The following is a 22267-nucleotide window of genomic DNA, read 5'->3' as shown; positions in this document are numbered from 1 at the left end:
ATTATTTTGTATATAGTGTAAATTTACTTACTTGAGTCCATTTTCTTCCCCTTTTATAAGGGTATAAATTTCTTCAGGTTAGAAACTAGGAATTTGTCTTTGGACTCTGACGATGTCTCATGATGCCTTTGATAAAGCGTTCACTATTTTTTTACTTGAATGAAATATTTCAAACTCTGTATTTTCTGGGGAAAATCATGAAAGTATATAATGGATATCATATTGCTTGCCTTCTCAAAAGGTGGGAGAGAGATAAGTGAGGGAGAATTTGGAGCTCTTTTTTAAATGAGTTTAACATTTTTTACATGTAATTGGGAAATATTCAATGGAATAAACAAAGCATAGTAAAACATGAAACAATTATTTCATGAACTTAACAACAGGGTCAAAGTCTCTATTTTACAAGTATATTAATCCTATGTAAGACTTATGCTGCTACACTGACATTACATCAAATTTATCTCATAAAAATGCAAGAAACTTTCCTGCTACATTTCTAAACTTTTGGAAATTTGGAGAAGAGTAAATAAAACCCATAAATGATTCATATGCAAGGTTTCCTGGTCCTATGCACAACAGATTCTGCCAAGATACAGAAAACTGTGTTAAATTTGAAACACCTGCTATTTTTTTCATCTGAAGGATTTTTGGCATTATTTCAGAATGACAATTATTACTAAAATAATTTGAAGAATGGTGTGATCTATGTTATAGTGCACCTATCACAAAACATTTAGTCAATCACCTGGACAGCATAGTACCTTTCATGTGTCTATTGCTATTAACTACACTGTACATTTGGGTCTGCATTGAAATCAAGGTCTCATAATACTTCTTGAAAATGGTAGACTTACATCTTTCATTATCAGAAGATTGTCTGTTGTTCTAATGGCACTAGAATTTCATGAGGAAAAGAAAGACAAGAATTTCTATTGTCATCAGCCTTTGTGAGTTCAATTTACTAAGCTTATTGCTTTTAAAGAACTAGGGTGAAATGTCCTTTCATGTTAGGCTGAAGACTGTCTTAATTTTATGTATCTTAAAATAGCATATTACCTTCTTCATATGAAGTCTTTATTTTCACTCCATAGAGCATGACCCTAAGAAAGAGAGAAGAACATTTTTTCCAATAAAAACAAAACTTATATTTAACACCTTAAAGAGGAGACAATAAGCTGATTTGCCCAGGATGACTGTAGTATCAAAATATAGTTTTTCCTAGACCAAATGCATTTGTTGGATTCCATTTTCTTTTATAATTGGAAAACTAAATGCTAAGCCTTCTTAATGCACCAAGAAGTCTCCACTCACCATCCTTCCTCTGGCTCATTGAATTTAGTCAAATTATGTTTTATAGCTGCTTTACTCTCCCTCAATATCTTTTGTCTGGTTGCTTCAATTTTAGTTACCAATTTATATACACTGGCTATTTACAAGGTTCAATTACCAAACCAATTGCCAATATTCTTTATTGTATGTTCATACTCATTCTAATATTTACTCTTTCCTTCATGGCTAAGAAATTCAATAAATGAATACATCTAAAAATTATTGAGACTTCTGAGAGCCAAGATGGAAGAGTAAGCAGTAAATCTCTGTAATTTTCCCATACTCACTTTCAAAGAACCATAAAATAGTGCCTCAAGACAAATACTGGAAGAGCAGAACCAGCAAAAGGAAGAGGTGAAATAACTCTTTTGGCCGAAGAAATTTGGAAGATTGGAAAGAAAAGTTCATCTCACTCAAGTAAAAGGGTAGCAACATTCCAGGACAGGAAGGGTCCCAGCAAACCCCACGGCAGCAAACCGGCCAGAGATCCTGAGAACCAGTGGGGTAGAGCTAGCAAAACCCAACACCAGGACACCCCCACCCCATGTACCTTAGCATAGCCAATTGAACTGGGAGACTCCAGCTTCAAGAACCATAACGCACTTCAGCATAGCCCTGCAGAAATGCACGAACACGTCACTGGAAGTCAATACACACCAAATACTATCATGAGGACTCCAATTCAGCACCAGGTAAGCTGCCAGACCCCTACAGCCTCTAGCGGCACCAGCCACCACTACTCCCACACCACCCTCTAAGCAAAGCACCAGTCCTGAGTGTCTCCCAGGGGCCTCAGGGCAACATCAATGCAACACCAGGTAAACATACAGGGCCTGCAGCCACTGGCACAAGAAGCCTGAGACAGTGTCTCTTCTACCTGGGGAGCAGACCTAAATTTAAAAGAAAGGAAAAAGCCAAAAAAAGATGAACAGAAAGCAACAACAAAAACAACAACAAAGAATCTGACCTTAGAAAGTTATTATGTTGACAGGGAAGATCAAGACAGAAACTCAAAAGAGGACAATAATGTCAAAACATCTATGGGCAAAGCCCCAAAGAAAAATGGAAAATGGCCTCAAGCCCAGAAGGGACTCATTGAAAGAGTCAAAAAGGAGCTTAAAATCATATAATAGAGGTAGAAGAAAAAATAGGAAAAGAAATGAGAATGATGCAAAAGAATTATGGAAAAAGAGTCAACAACTTGGAAAACAGCTAAAAAATTGAATTTGCCAAATGAAAAAGGAGACACAAAAATCTACTGAAGAAAACAACTCCTTAAAGTGTAAAATTGGCCAAATGGAAAAGGAAGTACAAAAGCTAATTGAGGAAAAAAAAGCAACTTAAAGGTAAGAATTTGGCAAATGGAAGCAAATAGATCTATGAGACATCAAGAATCAATCAAAAAATTCAAAATGACAAAATAGAAGAAAATGTGAAATAACTTATAGGGAAAAAAACTGACCTGGAAAATAGATACAGGAGAAACCATATCACAGTCATTGGACAACCAGAAAGCCATAATCAAAAGCAGGACCTGGACATATCTTTCAAGAAATTATCAAGGAAAATAGTCCTGATTTCGTGAACTATGGGGCATAATTGCCAATTAAAAATCCACCAATCACCTCAGGAAAGAGATCACAAAATAAAAACTCCAAAGAACATTACAGCTAAATATCAGAACTATCAGGATAAGGAAAAAAAAAAATAATAAAAGAGGCCAGAAAGAAAAAAAAAAATCAAATGTTGGGGATTCACGATCATGATTACACAGTACGTGGAACCTGTAACTTTAAATGATCAGAAGTCATGAAACATAATATTCTAGAAAGCAAAAGTGCAAGGACTACTACCAAGAATCATTCATAGAGGCGGGGGGAGGGGCAGAGCCAAGGCTAAAAAGCAAGGACGTACATAAAGCTCTCCCCCAGGATCCTCCTAACACCTATAAAAATGGCTCTGAACAAATTCTAGAACTGCAGAACCCATGAAATAGCAGAGGGAAGCAGGGCTCCAACACAGGACAGCCTGGATGGTTGCTGGATAAGGTCTATGGCATGGAGCTGGGAGCAGAGCAGCACAGAGTCCAGCCTGTGCTACAACTGGACCAACCAGACTGGGAGCTGGGTGGAACAGGCCCTAGCCCCCTGAATCAGTGAGCTGTGGCAGTTACCAGACTTCTCAACCAAAAATAGCCAAAGACAACAGAGAAGGTTAGTTGGAAAAAAACTGCAGTGACACAGTGAAAGGAGTTCATGGTTCAGCCACTGCCCAGCAGGCAGCAGAGGTGTTGCAGCTACAGAACTACAGCTGCAGTTGCTTCTTGTCCCAGGCCCACCTGGTGGGATCAATTAAGTGGCAGTTCCAAGTGGGAGTGCAGAGCCTGCTCAGATCTTAGTTAAGGTAGATGGTTGGCAGTTCTTGGGGGAGGTGGAGCACTGGTGTGGCAGAGCTTGCTGAGTGGAAAAAGCTCTGAAAACAACAGCACAGCCACTCAAACTTGGAACAAAGTACTCTCTACTCTACAAGCAGTCATACACGGAAGAAAAACACAAGGATCAAGTAGTTGACAGGGAACATGGCCAGGCAATGAAAACAGACTCAGATTCAGACTCAGACTTTGGAATCTTTCTTTGGTGACAAAGAAGACCAAAACATATGGCCAGAAGAAGTCAACAAATTCAAAGATCCTACATCAAAAACCTCCAAAAAAATATGAACTGGTCTCAGGCCATGGAAGAGCTCAATAAGGATTTGGAAAAGCAAGTATGAGAAGTAGAGGAAAAATTGGGAAGAGAAATGAGAGTGATGTAGGAAAACGATGAGAAACAAATCAATGATTTGCTAAAGGAGATCCCCCCAAAAATACTAAAGAAAATAACACCTTAAAAATAGACTAAATCAAATGACAAAAGAGCTCCAAAAAGCCAATGAGGAGAAGCATGCTTTGAAAGGCAGAATTAGCCAAATGGAAAAGGAGGTCCAAAAGGCCACTGAAGGAAATACTACCTTAAAAATTTGATTGGAGCAAGTGGAAGCTAGTGACCTTAGGAGAAATTGAGATATTATAAAACAGAACCAAAGGAAGGAAAAAAATGGAAGACAATGTGAAATATCTCCTTGGAAAAACCACTGAGGGGGAAAATAGATCCAGGAGATATAATTTAAAAATTATTGGACTACCTGAAAGCCATGATCAAAAAAAGAGCCTAGATATCATCTTTCAAGAAATTATCAAGGAGAACTCTCCTGATATTCAAGACCCAGAAGGTAAAATAGAAATTGAAAGAATCCACTGATTGCCTTCTGCAAAAGATCCCCAAAAGAAGACTGCTAGGAATATTGTTGCCAAATTCCAGAGCTCCCAGATCAAGGAGACAATACTGCAAACAGCCAGAAAGAAACAATATGAGTATTGTGGAAACACAATCAGGATAATACAAGATCTAGCATCTTCTATATTAAGGGATTGAAGGGCTTGGTATATGATATTATGGAGCTCAATGGAGCTAGGATTAAAACCAAGAATCACCTACCCAGCAAAACTGAGTATCATGTTCCAAGGCAAAACATGGAATTTCAATAAAATGGAGTACTTTCAAGCTTTCTCAGTGAAAAGACCAGAGCTCAATAGAAAATTTGACTTTCAAACACAAGAATCAAGAGAAGTATGAAAAGGTAAACAAGAAAGAGAAATCATAAGGGAGTTACTAAAGTTGAACTGTTTTATTTACATTCCTACATGGGAAGATATGTGTATAATTCATGAGCCCTCAGTATTAGGGTAGCTAAAAAAGAAACATATACTCGGCAAAATTAACTATAATACATCAAGGGTAAAATTGTAACTCAGTGAAATAGAAAAAATTCAAGCTTTCATAAGGAGAAGACCAGAACTAAACAAAAAAAATAATTACAAATATTAAGACACAAGAGAAGCATAAATAGATAAAAATGGAAAAGAAAACATAAGGGATTCAACAGAGCTAAACTATGTACATACTTATATGTGAATATGATACTTGGATTTCTTAAAACTTGTGCCACTAATAATACAGCTAGATGAAATATTGATATATAAGGTGAATTTGAGGCAATGACATAAAAAATAAGAGATGAGAAAAAAAGAGTACAATGGATGCAGAAGGAAAGGAGAGGTAGAATGGAGGAAATCATTTCATGAGAAGAGGCATGAAAGAACTATTATAATGGATGGGAACATGGGAGGGTGGGTGATAGGTATCACCTGAATTGTACTCCCATCAGCAATGTACTCCCATCAAATTGGAAATCATACAAAATCAGTTGAACATTGAAACCTGACAGGGAAGAATGAGGGGAGGAGATCAAGTAAAGGAGTGGGGATTGACAGAAGAAGGGCAAGATAATTGCAGGTGGTAGACAGAAGCACAACACTAGTGAGGAGGGAAGGGGTGAATGGAGATAGAGGACAGAGAGATGAAAGAGTAAGATAGAAGGAAATACATAGATAGTAATAACAACTGTAATGTGAATGGGATGCACTCTCCATTAAAAGAGAAGCGAATAGCAGAGGGCATAAAAACACAACAGAATAATCTAGTATGTTGCTTATTTGAAAAACACTGGAAGCAGAGGCACACATACATAATAAATGTGAGGGACTGGAGCAGAATCTATTATACTTCAGCCGAAGAAAAAAATAAAAGCAGAGGTATGTGTTGGTAAGCAAAATGGCCTTTGTTTTCTTTGAGTGACTTGGCGTATTTCATTGAGCCTTGCTGGGTGCTGGGCCCCAGGCCCAGAGCCCTATTAGGTGTGGAACCTATATGGGTGTGGATTGGTGACTGGGATGGGCCCAGAATGGGGCTGGGTAGGGGGAGGTCTTGACTCCAGAGCCGTGCCCTACAGGGTGTTGATCTAATCTATGTGGATGCGAGCCTCCCAGGGTCCTGGGGGGAGGAGCCAACTCAAGAACCAATCACCAGAGCCTGGGCTCTGGTCAGTCAGACGATGCTTGATGATGTCAAAAGCTCTGTAAGAGGAGAGAAGACAGATTGAAGATCCCTTTTTTTCTGTTGGAGCAGTAGTGGTGGTGAGCATGACTCTGGGCCAGCCTTTGTTCTGAGCTCCTGGGCTGAACCTAGATGTTGGTAACTATGAATTGTATTGGGTCTGTCTGTTGATGTTTGTAATTTGTTTATATTTTGTTCTGAAGTTCAGAGTGCTGGTTTTTTCCCCTGAACTAAATGAATGCTGTCTGTACGCTGGATTAAAGTAAGCTTGTCAACCCCTTTACCTTGATTTCCTTGGTTAAGCAGATCAGAAGAACCTGTGCTTTCCTGGCGTGTTGGCAGCTTTCTGAGTGCTGGCTGTGGGTGGATCTTACACCCCCACAGAAGCTGCTAGCCAGATTGTGGAAACAGGGTAGGAATCCTGACCTTAAAGTAAAGCAAAAGTAGACCTTGCTAAAAGAGATAAGGAAAGAAACTACATCTCAGTAAATGTACCATAGACAATGACACGATGAAAGTAAAAGAAAAGTGAATAGCCTACCTGTCAGATATATGGTGGGCAGAGGGGGAAGAATTCATGATGAAATAAGAGATTGAGAGCATTATGAAAAGAAGAATGAATTATTTTGATCATATATGTTATTCTCTTCTTGAACCAAATCCATAAGAGTAAATTCATATACTACTCTTCTCCCTCCCATCTTTCGCTCTACTATAATGTGTTTTTATGCCTTTTCATTTGATGTAATTTTATCCTTTTCAACTACCTCCTTTTCTCTTCTCCCAGAACCCTCCCTTTACATCTCTCAATTATGTTTTTTCATACTTAGTTATTTTATACTGATACCCACAGTCTATGTGTATCTCTTTCAGTTGTCATAATAACTGTTCTATTCTCAAGACTGGCATATATATGTGCATATATATACAGATATATATATATATATGTATGTATATATATATATATACATATATATAAGCATATATATATATACATATATATGTCTTATATAAAACAATATTATCCTATATAAGGATATAAACAATTTGCCTTTATTGATTAACAAGGTTTGTGTGGGTTTTTCCCCCATTTACCTTTTTATGTCTCTCTTGAGTTTTGTATTTGAAGATCAGATTTTCGATTGAGTTCTGGCCTTTTCATCAGGAAGGTCTGGAATTCCCTTACTTCACTGAATATCCATCGCCTTGATTGAAATTTATGCTCAATTTTGCTTGGTGGTTGATCTCAGGTTGTAGTCAAAGCTCCTTTGCCTTTCAGAATATCATATTCCAATTTCTCCTGTCATTTAATGTAGAAACTGAAAGATCCTGTGTGATCCTGGCTGCAGTTCCACAATACTCGAATTGTTTCTTTTTGGCTGCTTGTAGTATTTTCTCCTTGACTTTGTAATTCTGAAATTTGGCTAAAATACTTCTTGGAGTTTCCAATTTGGGATCTCTTTCAGGGGGTGATCAGTGGATTCTTTCAATGATTATTTTCCCTTCTGGTTCTAGGGTCTCTGGGCAGTTATCTTTGATAGTTTCTTTGAATATATTGTCCAGGCTCTTTTTTTCATTGTGGCTTCCTGGGAGACCAATAATTCTTAAATTATCTCTCCTGGATCTATTTTCCAGGTCAGTTGATTTTCCAATCAGATATTTCATGTTTTCTTCTATTTTTTCATTCTTTACATTTTGTTTGACTACTTCTTGATGCCTCATAGAGTCATGAGCTTTTACTTGCTCAATTCTAATTTTTAATGATTTGGTGTCTTCATTTTGCTTTTGAGTCTCCTTTTCTAATTAGTTGATTTTACCCTTCAGGGTGTCATTTTCTCTATTTAGATTCTGAATTTCCTTTGCCATTTCACCAATTTTGCTTCTTAAAGATTTGATCTCATCTGTGTTTTTTTTTCCATTTTTTTCTTTTATCTCCCTAATTTGTTTTTTTTAATCCTCCTTTAGCTCTTCCAGGAATACTTTTTGAGCTTGAGACCAGTTCACATTCCCTTTTGAGGTATAAGATGTACATATAGTGTCAATGCTGTCTTCTTTTGAATTGGTATTTTGGTCTTCCCTGTCTCTATAAAAAGAATCAATGGTCCTTGGTTTGTTCATGTTCTCCTTCATGTTGGTTAGCTTTTTCCTGGTTCTCAAATGGGTTTCTGCTTTTGGGAGTCAGGGATCTCTGTCCCAGGTTTCTTGTTCTGGGAATTGTGAGCCTATTTACTGACTTTGTGTATTGTGGCCTTCAGTTTCCTGAGTTGTATGGGAGAGGTCGTCTGGTTGCCTGAAATCTCCTCTTCCCCTGGGAGTGTACTCCAGGCCCAGTGGTCCCAGCTGTTCTCTGTGCAAAGGCATGTCTGTGTTCCTGGTATTGACTCTTGCTGGCTCCACCCTTCTGGGACTCAGGAGTTCCCACTGTTTGGCTACTGAAGTCCCACTTCTGTGTCCTCTATTCCATCATTTTTCCCCGAGGAATTCTCTGGGTCAGTGAGAGAGGGAGGGATTGAGGGACAAGAGCAGTTTACCTGCACATTATGTCTCCCATAAGTTCAAGAAGGGGTGTTCCACACCTTTGGGCTGCAAGCCTCAAGAGCATTTGTCTCATGGCTGCATGCCCTGTGCTGCTGCAGCCTCCCATTGCTTCAACATACTCCAGTCCTGTGTTGGGAGGCCTGGGGATCTCTGCCAGTTTTCAGTGCCCAGTTTTCTCCCAGCCTGGATTGTTGGCTGGTTTCCATAGCTGCTTTCACTGTGCAGCTGTCTGGTGCAGCTCCGCAAGCCAGGTGCTGTCCCAGCCTACAGATCTGTTCTATTGACCTTTTAGACTCTCCTGGCTTGGAAATTTGCCCCATTCAGTCTACTAGTGGATTCTAACTCTCTCAAATCTGCTCATATTCACGTTTTTAGAGGTGTCTGACAGAACTAGTGAGAGAACTTTGGTAGGACAGTGTTTTCATGCAGCCATCTTGACTCCAGGTTCTTGACAGTGTCAGAAATAGAAATAGAATAAAAAATTGAGAGCCAGGTAAAAAGAAGGGGGGAGGGCATTAATTTTCTTACATAATTTCCCTATTTTGCTTGCAGATATATAATCCAAGTCATATAATTATTCAAAATCTGATAAACATGTGTGATTGTTCCTTTTATCTATAACCCAAAAGGTAATTACATGTTTAATTCTTGCTTATAAATTATGCTGCAAAGAAAATACCTCTTTTGCTTGCTTCTTCCATTCAACATAGTGAAAAGAATTATAAAATTATTCCAAAATGAAATCTGACCCTCAGTCTACTCTCCCCAGGGTATGATTTGTAGGCTGGAATAAGAGACAGAAAGAGTGAACAAAACATCATTAAGAACTTTTTGATGAATCTATATCACTACATGTACAAATGAATCAATTAATTTGTATGCCCAATTAGATAGAAAATTATGTAGAAAATACAATTGCATGATAAACAGGATGTTATAGTCCCAGAGCCACACAGGTGTTTTTTCTCAGAGTTCCTAGTCTTCCTTGAAAGCTGAAAATAAATGGAAATTCAAATGTCCATTTTAGTTCATGATATCAGTGAGATGCTCAGATGGGCAATGCAGCTTTTTATTGTTTTGTTTTGTAAAGTTTGAATTCATAAATGAATAAATCCCAAGCTGATAGAGCAATTTGAAATTCACAAGAATAATTTTTCCAAAATGCTAAAATGTTTTGTTAATATTATTTTTCCTCTTTTGCATTGATATTTGAAGTGTCTTTTTTCAAGGAGCACTGTTCGTGTGAGATTTAACTTCTATTAAATATTTTTCTCCTTTATTCAAATTCATTAATAACAATATTTCTTCTTCTGAAATCAGTAATCCTAATTCAATCAAGTCATTTTTATTTATTTCTTTTTCATTTTTTCCCTTAATAGTATTTTATTTTGTTTTCCAAATATATGTAAAGATAGTTTTCAGTATTCAATTTGTAAAAATTAATTTATTTGTTTTTGGTTTTCAACATTCACTGTCATAAGATTTTGAGTTCTAAATTTTCTCCCCTTCCCTGCTCTTCCCCTTCCCAAGATGTAATGTAATCTGAGATAGACTCTTCACATACACTCATATTAAACATATTTTCATGTTAGTTATGTTGTAAAGAAGAATTAGAAACAATGGAGGGATCGACAAGTAATAAAAATAAAACTGAAAGAGAGAGAGAGAGAGAGAGAGAGAGAGAGAGAGAGAGAACAAATGCACTTCAATCTGCAATCAGACTCCATAGCTCTTTTTCTGGATGTAAATAGCATTTCCCATAGTGAGTCTTTTGGAGTTGTCTTTGATCCTTGCGTTGATGAGAAGAGCTAAGTCTATCAAAGTTAATCATTGAAAAATATTGCTCTTAATATGGACAATGATCTCCTGGTTCAGTTTACTTCACTCGACATCGGTTCATTTAAGTCTGTCCAGATTTTTCTGAAGGCTGCCTTCTTATAACACAGAAGTGGTCCATTACATTCATATTTGCTCAGCCAGTCCCCAACTGATGGGCATACCCTCAGTTTCCAATTCTTGGCCACCACAAAAAGAGCTGCTATCAATATTTTTGTACATTTAGATCCTTTTCCCATTTGTATGAACTTTTTTGGATACAGACCTAGAAGTGTTTTTTTTTTTTTTCTGGGTAAAAGGATATGTACATTTTTATCGCCCTTTAAGCATAGTTTCAAATTGCTCTCCTGAATTGTTGGATCAGTTTGCCACTCCACCAACAATGGATTAGTGTTCACATTTCCCCATATCTTCTCCAACATTTATCATTTTTATGTTTTATCATATTAGCTAATGTGATAGGGATAATGTGGTACCTCAGAGTTGTTTTAATTCACATTTCTGTAATCAATAGTGATTTAGAAAGGCAGCTAGGTAGCACAGTGAGTAGAGCACCAGTTCTGAACTCAGGACCTGAGTTCAAATCTGGTTGCAGGCACTTGACAAACTTACTAGCTGTGGGACCTTGGGCAAGTCACTTAAACCCAATTGCCTTGCCTTCTCCCCATGAAAAATAGTGATTTAGAGCATTTTTTCATATGACTAGAGATATCTTTAATTTCTTCATCTGAAAACTTCCTACTCCTATCCTTTGATTTTTTATTAATTGGGGAGTGACATGTATTCTAAATTAGAATCATTTCTCTATATATTTTAGAAATGATCAGAGGCACTGGTTGTAAAAATTGTTTCCCAGCTTTCTGCTTCCCTTCTAATGCTGGTTGGCTTTGTTTGTGCAAATACTTTTCAATTTAATATATTCTAAATCATCACTTTGTATTTCAAATTGTTCTCTACATTTTTTTGGTTATAAATCCTTCCCTTCTCCATAAATCTGACAAGTAAACTATTCTTTGCTCTCCTAGTTTGCTTATACTATTAGCTTTTATATCTAAATCAAGTACTGATCTTTGAGTTTATCTTCTTATAGGATATAAGATCTGGGTGTATGATTAGTTTCTGGCCATACTGTTTTCCAGGTTTCATAGCAGTTTCTGTTAAATAGTAAGTTCTTAACCCAGAAGCTGGAGTCTTGAGGTTATCACATAATAGATTACTATAGGCATTGACTATTGTGTCTTGTGTACCTAACCCATTCCATTGATGCATTACTCTATTTCTTAGCCAGTACAAAGCCTTTTTTGATAATTCAATTTAAGATCTGGTATAACTAAGCCTGCTTGTCTTGCAATTCTTTTCATTAATTCCCTTGGTATTCTGGACCTTTTGTTTTCCAGATGAATTTTCATTAATTATTATTATTTATTTTGTTTATATTATATATTTATAGATTATATGCTATATATAATAATATATACTATGTTAATTAGTTATTAAATAAATAATTTTTTCAAGCTCCATTAAAATAACCTTTGGTAGTTTGATTGGTATGGCACTGAATAAATAAATTAATTTAGGTAGAATTTTCATTTTTGTTATATTAGCTCAGGCTACCAATGAACAACTGATTTTTCCAAATATTTTAGATCTGACTTTATGTGTGTCAAAAGTGGTTTTTAATTGTGTTCGTAGAGTTCCTGGGTTTGTTTGGGCAGGTAGAGTCCTAAATATTTCATAATGTTTGCAGTAAATTTGAATGGAATTCCTCTTTCTCTGTCATGCGATTGGGTTTTGTTAGGAATATATAGAAATGCCCATGATTTATGATGGCTTATTTTTTATCTTGCAACTTTGTTTTTTTTTTTATTTCAAGTACTTTTTATATGATTCTCTGGCATTCTCTCAGTATATCATCAGATCATCTTCAGCGAGTGAGAGCTATTTTTCTTTTTGCCTATTCTAATTTCTTAAATTTCCTTTTCTTCTCATATTCCTAAAACTAACATTTCTAGGACAATATTGAATAACAGTGGTGATAATGGGCATCCTTGTTTCATCTCAATCTTATTAGAAATGCTTCTAGCTTATCCCCATTAAATATAATGTTTTCTGATGGTTTTAGATAGATGTTACCTATCATTTTAAGGAAACTCCATTTATTCATATGTTCTCTAGTGTTTTTAATCACAATTGCTATTGTATTTTGTCAAAAGTTTTTTTTTTTTTTTTTTGCATCTATAGTCATGTTACAAAATGGCAATCATGAAAATAATCTTACTAGGAAACAGAGTCATGGTTCATTGGAGTCAGGTCCACAATACATAGTAGTAAATAAATAACACAGGGTTTAATAAACTCAAAGATCCAAGCTTTTGGTACAAGAGCTCACAATTTGACCAAAACTGCTGGGAAAATTGGAAAGTAGTGTAACAGAAACTTGGCATAAGCCAATATCTCATGATGTATACCTAGACAAAGTCAAAATGGATAAATAATTTAGATATACATGGTGAAATCATAAGCAAATTACAGGAGCATGGAAAAATGTAGCTCTCAGATCTATGAATAAGAGAAAATTTTGTAACTAAAACAAGACACACAGAATATCACAAAAAGCAAAATCAATAATTTTAATTACATTCTACTAAAATGTTTTTTTTTTTAAATAAACCAGTCTAATGCAACAGCATTCAGGGAGAAAATAAGAAACTGAGGAAAACATATGACGAAGTTCTCTGAAAAAAGGCCTCATTTCTCAAATAGGTAGGAAAAAGAGCCAAATTTATAAAAAGATGAGAGATTGCCAAAATGACTAAAAAATGGTCAAAAGATATCAATAGACAGTTCTCAGATGAAGAAATGAACACTATAGCCATATAAAAAAATTCTAAATCACTATTGCTTAGAGAAATGCAAATTAAAACAACTGAGGTACTATCTATGAGCTATCAGATTGTTTGACATAACAGAAAAGGAGATTGGCAAATGCAGGAGAACATGTGGAAATATACTGGTATCCAGTACAGAAAGACAGAAAAAGTCAATACATCCTTTACAGACCATGATGCAATTAAGCTTATTTGTTATAAAGACCATGGAAAGATAAACTAAAAATTAATTGGAAACTAAATAATGTGATCCTAAAAATGAGGAGGTCAAAGAACAAATCATAGAAACAATTAATAACTTAATTCAAGAGAATGACAACAATGAGACAACATACCAAAATTTATGGCATGCAGCAAAAGTAGTTCTTAGGGGATGTTTTATGTCTCTAAATGCTTACATGAATAAAATAGAGAAAAAGGAGATCAGTGAATTAGGCAGTGTGGCCAGAATGGCCTTTGTTTTCTTTGAGTGATTCAGCTTACCTCATTGAGCCTTGCTGGGCGCTGGGGCTTCTCTTCCAGGGCAGGAAGCCCAGAAACCATGCCAGAAAGAAGAGAACTTCCTGTGTAATGAGTCATGGGGCTGGCTGAGGGGAGGTGATAACTCCAGAGCTATGACCTATTGGGTGTTAACCTAGTCTATGCTAGGGTGAGGGGCCAACTCAAGAACCAATCAGCCCTAGTCATTCAGGTGGCACTTGATGATGTCAAAAACTCTATTAGAGGGGAGAGGACAGCTTGAAGAGCCCTCTTTCCTTTTCCGGTTGGCATGGGAGCAATGGGGAGCATGACTCTGGGCCAGCCCTTGCTCTCGGGCTGAGCCTAGATGTTGGTAACTATGAATTGTATTGGGTCTGTCTATTGATATTTGTAATTTTTTTGTATTTAGTTCTGAAGTTCAGGGTGGTGGTTTTGTTTTCCCCCAAACTAAATGAATGTTCTGAACTTCATGGTGCTGGCTGTTTGTTTCCCTGAACTAGCTGACTGTAATCTGTATTTGGCCTGTCTCTTGATGCTTGTCTGAATGCTCCCCTGAACTAATTGAATGCTAACTGAATGCTGGCGTTTTCCCTTGAACTAAACAAATGTTGTCTGTATGCTAACTGAATGCTGGATTAAAGTAAGCTGGTCAACCCCTTCACCACGCTTTCCTTGTTTAAGCAGATGAAAAGAACCTGTGCTTTCCCGGCAGCCTCCTGGGTGCTGGCTGTGGGGGGATCTTATGCCCCCACAGGAGATGCTAGCAGGAGCTGCTAGCTGGATTGTTAAAACATGCAGGCAACTGAAAAAGCTAGAAAAAGAACAAATTGAAAGTCTCCAATTAAATACCAAATTAGAAATACTGAAAATCAAAGGAGATGTTAATAAAATTGAAATCAAGGAAATGATTGAACTAATAAATAAAACTAAGAGCTGATTTTATGAAAATGCCAATAAAACTGATAAAACCTTGGTCAATTTGATTTAAAAAAAGAAGAAAACCAAATTACCCAGTATCCAAAATTAAAAGGGTGAATTCACCTCCAATGAAGAGGAAATTAAAACAATAATTAGGAATTATTTTGCCCAATTGTATGCCCATAAATGTGACAACTTGAGGGAAACGGATGATTATTTACAAAAATATAAATTGCCCAGGTTAAGAGAAGAGGAAGTAAAATACCTAAATAACCCCATCTCAGAAAAAGAAATGGAGCAAGCTATCAATGAACTCCCTAGGAAAAAATCTCTAGAACCAGAAGGTTTTACATGTGCTCAAGAACAATTGATTCACATATGTTATAGACTATTTGGGAAAATAGGTGAAGAAGTTATCCTACCAAATTCTCTTTATGACACAAATATGGCACTAATACCTGAACCAGGAAGTGTCAAAGCAGAGAATGAAAATTATACTCCAATTGCCCTAATGAATATTGATGCAAAAATTTTAAATAAAACAATAGCAAAAAGATTGCTGCAACTTATCATGATAATAATACACTATGACCAGGTAGGATTTTTTCCTGGAATGCAAGGCTGGTTCAATATTATGAAAACAATCATCCTGACTGATTATATCAACAACAAAACTAGCTGAAACCACATGATTATCTCAATAGATGCAGAAAAAAACTCTTTTCAAAAGGCAAAATCCATTCCTACTAAAAACACTCGAAAACATAGGAATAAATGGAATCTTCCTTAAAATTATAAGTAGCATCCACCTAAAACCATCAGCAAGCAATATATGTAATGGGGATGAGCTAGATCCATTCCCAATAATATCTGGGTGAAATAAGGATGTCCATTATCACTCCTGTTATTCAATTTTGTACTAGAAATGTTAGCTTTAGCAGTAAGAGTTGAAAAAGAAATTGAAGGAATTAGGGTAATCAACAAAGTTTCTAAGTTATTACTCTTTGCAGATGATATGATGATTTACTTAGAGAATCCTGGAGAATCAAGTAAAAAACTACTGGAAATAATAAAAAAAAATTAGCAAAGTTGCAGGATATAAAACAAACCCATACAAATCCTCAGCATTCCTATTATATTACTAACAAAGTCCTACAGGCAGAGAAAGAAAGAGAAATTCCAATTCAAGTTACTGTAGATATTTGGGAGTCTCCCTGAGAAAACAAACCCAGAGCCTATATGGACCTAATTACAAAACACTTTTCACGCAAATCAAGTCAGATCTAAATAAATCTGAAAACATCAATTGTTTGTGGTTAGGCCAAGCTAATATAATAAAAGTGACAATTTTACCAAAATTAATTTACTTATTCAATAAAACTGATCATGTAAATAAGTTGGATCAATTTTTACCAAAACAAAAATAGTCAAGATTATTTAAAGAGAAAATAGAATACTTAAAAACTTTGTGTTAGAACAATGAAATTTAATGAGACATAATTAAGCTTCCTTTAAAATAAAAACATCAAGACCAATTGGACTTACAAGCAAATTCTTACAAATATTTAAGGAAGAAAATCCAATATTTTATAACCTGCAATATCTATATCTATATCTATATGTTTAAAAATCCTACCAAATTCTTTCTATGACACAAATATAAGTTTGATACTTAAAACAAGAAAAGAAAAAAAAGAGAAAGAAAACTATAGAGCAATTTCCCTAATGAATATCATCACAAAAAAATAATAGAATACCAGCTTGGATACCTTTTTTTTAATATATCACAAAGGTCATAAATGATGACCAGGTGGGATTTATAGGAGGAATATAGTGCTGGTTCAATATTATGTATACTCTAAGCATAAGTCAGCATAATATTAGCCAAAACAACAAATATTGTATTATTACATTAATAAATGATGAAAAAGCTTCTGAAAAAATACATCTTTATCTTTTAAAACACTAGAATACTGAGCAAATATATGTTGCTTTGCCTAAAATAAAACAATAGCAATTATTATCTCTACTCTAGATACACAACATGCATTCCCAAATAGTTCAGGGGTGAAATAAGAATGATCATTATCACTGTTTTTATATGATATTCAGTTAGAAAAAAAAATGAGTCATAAAAAAAGAAAAGCACATCAAAGGAATAAGAATAGAGAACAAGGAAACAAACTACTACTTTGCAGGTGATATAATGATATACTTATACAATGTGAGAAAATCAACTGAAAAGAATCAAAACAATGAACAACTTTAGCATAGCTTCAGGATAAAAATATATGTATAGAAATGACTAGCATCTCTATGCACTACTAGCAGAACCTAGCAGAAAGAGTTGAAAGATAAATTCCATTTTAAATAACTTCAGAAAGTACAATATAATTGGAATTCTCCCTGACAAGTTCAAGCTAGAAACTATATGGTCACAATAAAAAAGCATTTTCACTTAAAAAAAATAGATAAATCTAAGCAACTAGAGAAATGATAGTTGCTTCTGGGTAGGCTCATGAATAAAATAAAAATGGCAATTGATTGTAAATTAATTTAATTTTTCAGTACTAAGCAAATTAAATCAATGAAGAACTGTATTATAGATTTTTTTTAAAAAAATAAAAACAAAATTACTCTAAAAGAACAAAAAGTCAAGAATTTCAAGGGAAGCAATGAAAAATGAATAAAGGATGTTGGCCTAGCAGTAGCACATCTCAAGGCCTCACACCAGGGATTGTGGGCTTTTCAGCCCTTTTCAGAGCTGCTTATCCACTTTCATTGTCTACCCTTTATCTGTGGTTCCAAGAACTTATAGCAGGTACAGCTGCCATCCCCCAGTAAAACCACGTTGGTAGAAGGATGAAATCAGATTGAAGACATCTGAGAAATCTCACCTGTTGGTTAATTAAGGGGATGTCCACCCCAAGGAAAAGAACAATTTGTGGTTCCATGCCCTGAGGCCTGCTCAACCTGGTCTGCTCTAGCCTGGTCTGTGCTGGTGTGGCCCACACTGGATTGTGCTCCGCTCCCAGCATGGTACAACAGACCTTTCCCTTTGACCTTCTAAGCTGTCTTGGGCTGGAGACTTGCTTCACTTCATCATTTTGTGAGTTCTGTAGCTCTAAAATTTGTTCAGAATCATTTTTTACAGGTATTTGGAGGGATTTGGGGAGAGGTTAAACAAGTCCCTCCCTTTACTTGGTCATATCAGCCCCGCCCCTGCTCCCCACCCCCATTTCAAAAATAGGTTTAAAATATAAGCATGTGTGCATTCCTAAGTGAATGAGGAACACTTCATGCTTGCAGTTTAATGTGACTGCCCTAATCAACAAAAGGTCAAACTGGGACTTTTTCCCACCCAAAACAACTTAGGTGGTTGGCTAGAAAGATATGTGAAATCGTGGTGGTTAGAAAGCCAGTAGCACAGTGGAGTTTGCTGCAACACTGGTAGCAGGGCTTGGAGATGGCTCTAATAATAGCAGTGGCAGCACTGGTAGCTCTTAGCCCACAGAATGTAAGAGGATCAGTCAACTGGTAAGAAAGACATTACAGTGAAACTTTTCTTGATCCTGGGTTCAGCACCCCTTTACATTGCTTATACACAGATTTTAGTCACAGTTCCTGGGGAAAGAGGATCACTAGTGCTTTGAGCCACAGGGGAACAGAGACCCAGATCACAGTTCCATGGCAGAGAAGAGTAGAAAGAGAGAGAAGATGGAAGGGAAATACGTACTAATCATAACTGTAAATCTGAATGGGATGAAATCATCCATAAAATGGAAAGAGCAGAATTGATTAAAAGCCAGAATCCAATAATATGTTGTTTAAAGGAAACATACTTGAAACAGAGAGACACACAAAGAGTAAAAATAAGAGGCTGGAGAAGAATCTATTATGCTTCAGCTGATATTAAAAAAGCAGGGTTAACAATTATGATCTCAGATAAATATAAACAAAAATAAGCCTAAGTAAAAAAAGATAAGCAGTGAAACTATATCTTGCTTTAAAAAGCCATATATAATAGCAATATCAAATACTAAACATATATGCACCAAATGGCACAGCAGCTAATTTTTACAAAAAAGTTACTGTAACAAGAGGCAATGCTAAAGCTACACTAGGGGATACCTTAATTTTTACCTCTCATAACTAGATAAACCTAACCAAATATAGCAAAGAAGTTTAGAAGATTAATAGAATTTTAGAAAAATTTGATAAAATAGACCTCTTGACAAAGTTGAATGGGGCTAGAAAGAAAAGTACATTTTACTCAGCTTCACATGGGATGTTCACAAAAATTAACCATGTATTACAATCAAATGTAGAAAGTGCAGGTAATAAATATATCTTTTTTTCAGACCATAGTACAGTAAAAATCAGATTTAGTAAAGAACCATGGAAAAATTGGTTAAAATTAATTAGAAACTAATTTAATTCTAAAGAAAGAATGAACAAAGGAACAACTCATAGAAACAATCAATATTCTCATTAAAGAGAATGACAATGGGATATCATACCAAAATTTATGGGATATAGGCAAAGCAGTACTTAGGGGAATTGAGGTAACTCTAAATGCTTACATCAATAAAATAGAAAAAGAGCGAGTAGAGCCCAGATGGCATAATTAAACCAGTGACTTACCAGAGAGGAAGTAAAATTCCTAAATCTAAGAAAAAGAAATTGAGTAAGCCATCAACTAACTCCCTAGAGAAAAAATCTCCAGGATGAGATGGATTTACATGTGAATTCTATCAAACATTTAAAGAACAATTGATTCCCATACTTTAAAGACTATTTGGGAAAATAGGCAAATTATTTCTATGACACAAATATGCTACTAATTCCTAAACCAGGAGTAAAAACAGAAAAAAGAATATTATAGACCAATTTCCCTAGTGAATATTGATGCAAAAATTTTAAATAAAATATTAGCAAAAAGACTGCAACAACTTACCACAAGAATAATACACTATGATCACATAGGATTTATTCCAGGAATGAAAGGCTGGTTCAATATTAGGAAAATTATCAACATAATTGATCATATCAGTAACAAAACTAGCAGAAACCATATGATTATCTCAATAGATGCAGAAAAATATTTGACAAAATACAAGACTCATTTCTATTAAAAACACTAGAAATCATAGGAATAAGTGGAGTCTTCCTTAAAATTATGAGTAGCACTTACCTAAAACCATCAGCAAGCATTATACATAAAGGAGGTAAGGTAGATTCATTTCCAATAACATCAGGGTGAAACACCCCTATTATTTAATTTGGTACTAGAAATGTTAGCTTTAGCATTAAGAGAAGAAAAATGGAGAGAATTAAAATATGGAGAGAAATTTCTAAGTTGTCACTCTTTGCAGATGATGTGATTATTTACTTAGAGAATCAAGTAAAAAAAAAAAACTTGTAAATTGTAATTAGCTTTAGAAAGTTTCAGGATATAAAATAACCCAAATAAATCCTTGACATTCCTATACATTACTAATAAAGCCCTACAGCAAGAGATAGGAAGAGAAATTCCATTTAAAGTTACTGTAGACACTACAAAATATTTGGGAGTCTACCTGCCAATAGAAACCTGAGACTATATGGACCTAATTACGAAACACTTTTCACACAAATCAAGTCAGATATAAATAAATGGAGAAACATCAGTTGCTCATGGTTGAGGCAAGCTAATATAATAAAAATGACAAGCTTACCTAAATTAATTTACTTATTCAGTGCCATACCACTCAAACTACCAAAAATTATTTTACAGAGCTGGATAAAATAATAACAAAATTCATGTGGAAGAACAAAAGGTCCAGATTATCAAGAGAATTAATGAAAAGAAATGCTAGGGAAGGGGACCTAGCCATACCATATATTAAACTGTACTATAAAGCAGCAGTCATCAAAACTACTTGCTACTGGCAAAGAAACAGAGTGGTGGATCAGTAGAATAGCATAGGTGCGCAAGACGAAGTAGTCAATGACTATAGCAATCCACTATTTGATACACCCAAAGAATCCAGCTTCTGGAGTTAGAATTCACTATTTCACAAAAACTGCTGCAAAAATGGGAAAATAGTATGGGGGAAACTGGGCGTAGACCAACATCTTACTCTGTTTGCCAAAATAAAGTCAAAATGGGTTCATGATTTAGGAATAAAGGCTAATATTATAAGCAATGTGGGAGAGCAAGTAATAGTTTACCTATCAGATTTATGGGGAAGGGAAGAATTCATGTCCCAACAATAGAGAGAGAGCATTACAAATGCAAAATAGATAATTTTGATTATGTGAAATGGAAAAGTTTTTGTACAAACAAAGCCACTGCAACAAAGATTAGGAGGGAAGAAGAAAATTGGGAAAGAATCTTTACAATCAGTGTCTCTGATAAAGGTGTCATATCTATAATATACAGGGAATTGATTCAAATTTATAGGAATGCAAGTCATTCCCCATTTGAGAAATGGTCGAAGGATATGAACAGGCAATTTTCAGAGGAAGAAATTAAAGATATATATGGTCATATGAAAAATTGCTCTAAATCACTATTGATTGGAGAAATGCAAATCAAAACAATTCTTAGGTACCACAACTCTCCTGTCAGAGTGGCTAACATGATAAAACAGGAAAATGACAAATGCTGGAGAGGATGTGGGAAAATTGGTATATTGTTACATTGTTGGCAGAGTTGTGAAAAGATCCAGCCCTTCTGTAGAGGAATTTAGAACTATGCCCAAAGGGGTATAAAAATGTGCATACCCTTTGACTCAGCAATACCATTTCTAGTGCTGTATCTCAAAGAGATCACACAAGTGGAAATTGGACCTGTATGTACAAAAATATTTATAGCAACTCTTTTTGTGGGGGCAAAGAATGGGAAATCAAGGGGATGCCCATCAATTGGGGAATGGCTAAACAAGTTGTGTTATATGAATGTAATGTGTTACAGGAGGAGTTAGAGCCAAGCCCTGCCCTCCTCGGACCTCCACGCCCAGGGGCCTGCTGAGATAAACTCAAGGCTCTCAGATATGGGTGGAGCCAGGAGAAGGGGTCTCGCTTTTGTTGCCTCCCTAGCAATCCTAGGTCTTTACCCGGACCTGCTTGAGTCCATGGAACTTCCAGCTCTCTGTCTGGGCTTGCCAGAGCACATGGAACTTCCGGTTCTTTGCCTGGACTGCCTGACCGCAGGGAGCTTTGGGTTAGCGTGGGAAGAGAAGGGGAGGAGAGTAGGCAGAGTCGGGGCAGTCCTAGTACCCAGGTATCTTGATTTTACCT

The sequence above is a fragment of the Trichosurus vulpecula genome, chromosome 1 (assembly GCF_011100635.1).
Source record: "Trichosurus vulpecula isolate mTriVul1 chromosome 1, mTriVul1.pri, whole genome shotgun sequence".
In the NCBI taxonomy this organism is placed as follows: domain Eukaryota; kingdom Metazoa; phylum Chordata; class Mammalia; order Diprotodontia; family Phalangeridae; genus Trichosurus; species Trichosurus vulpecula.
Note: the sequence above shows the minus strand (reverse complement) of the source record.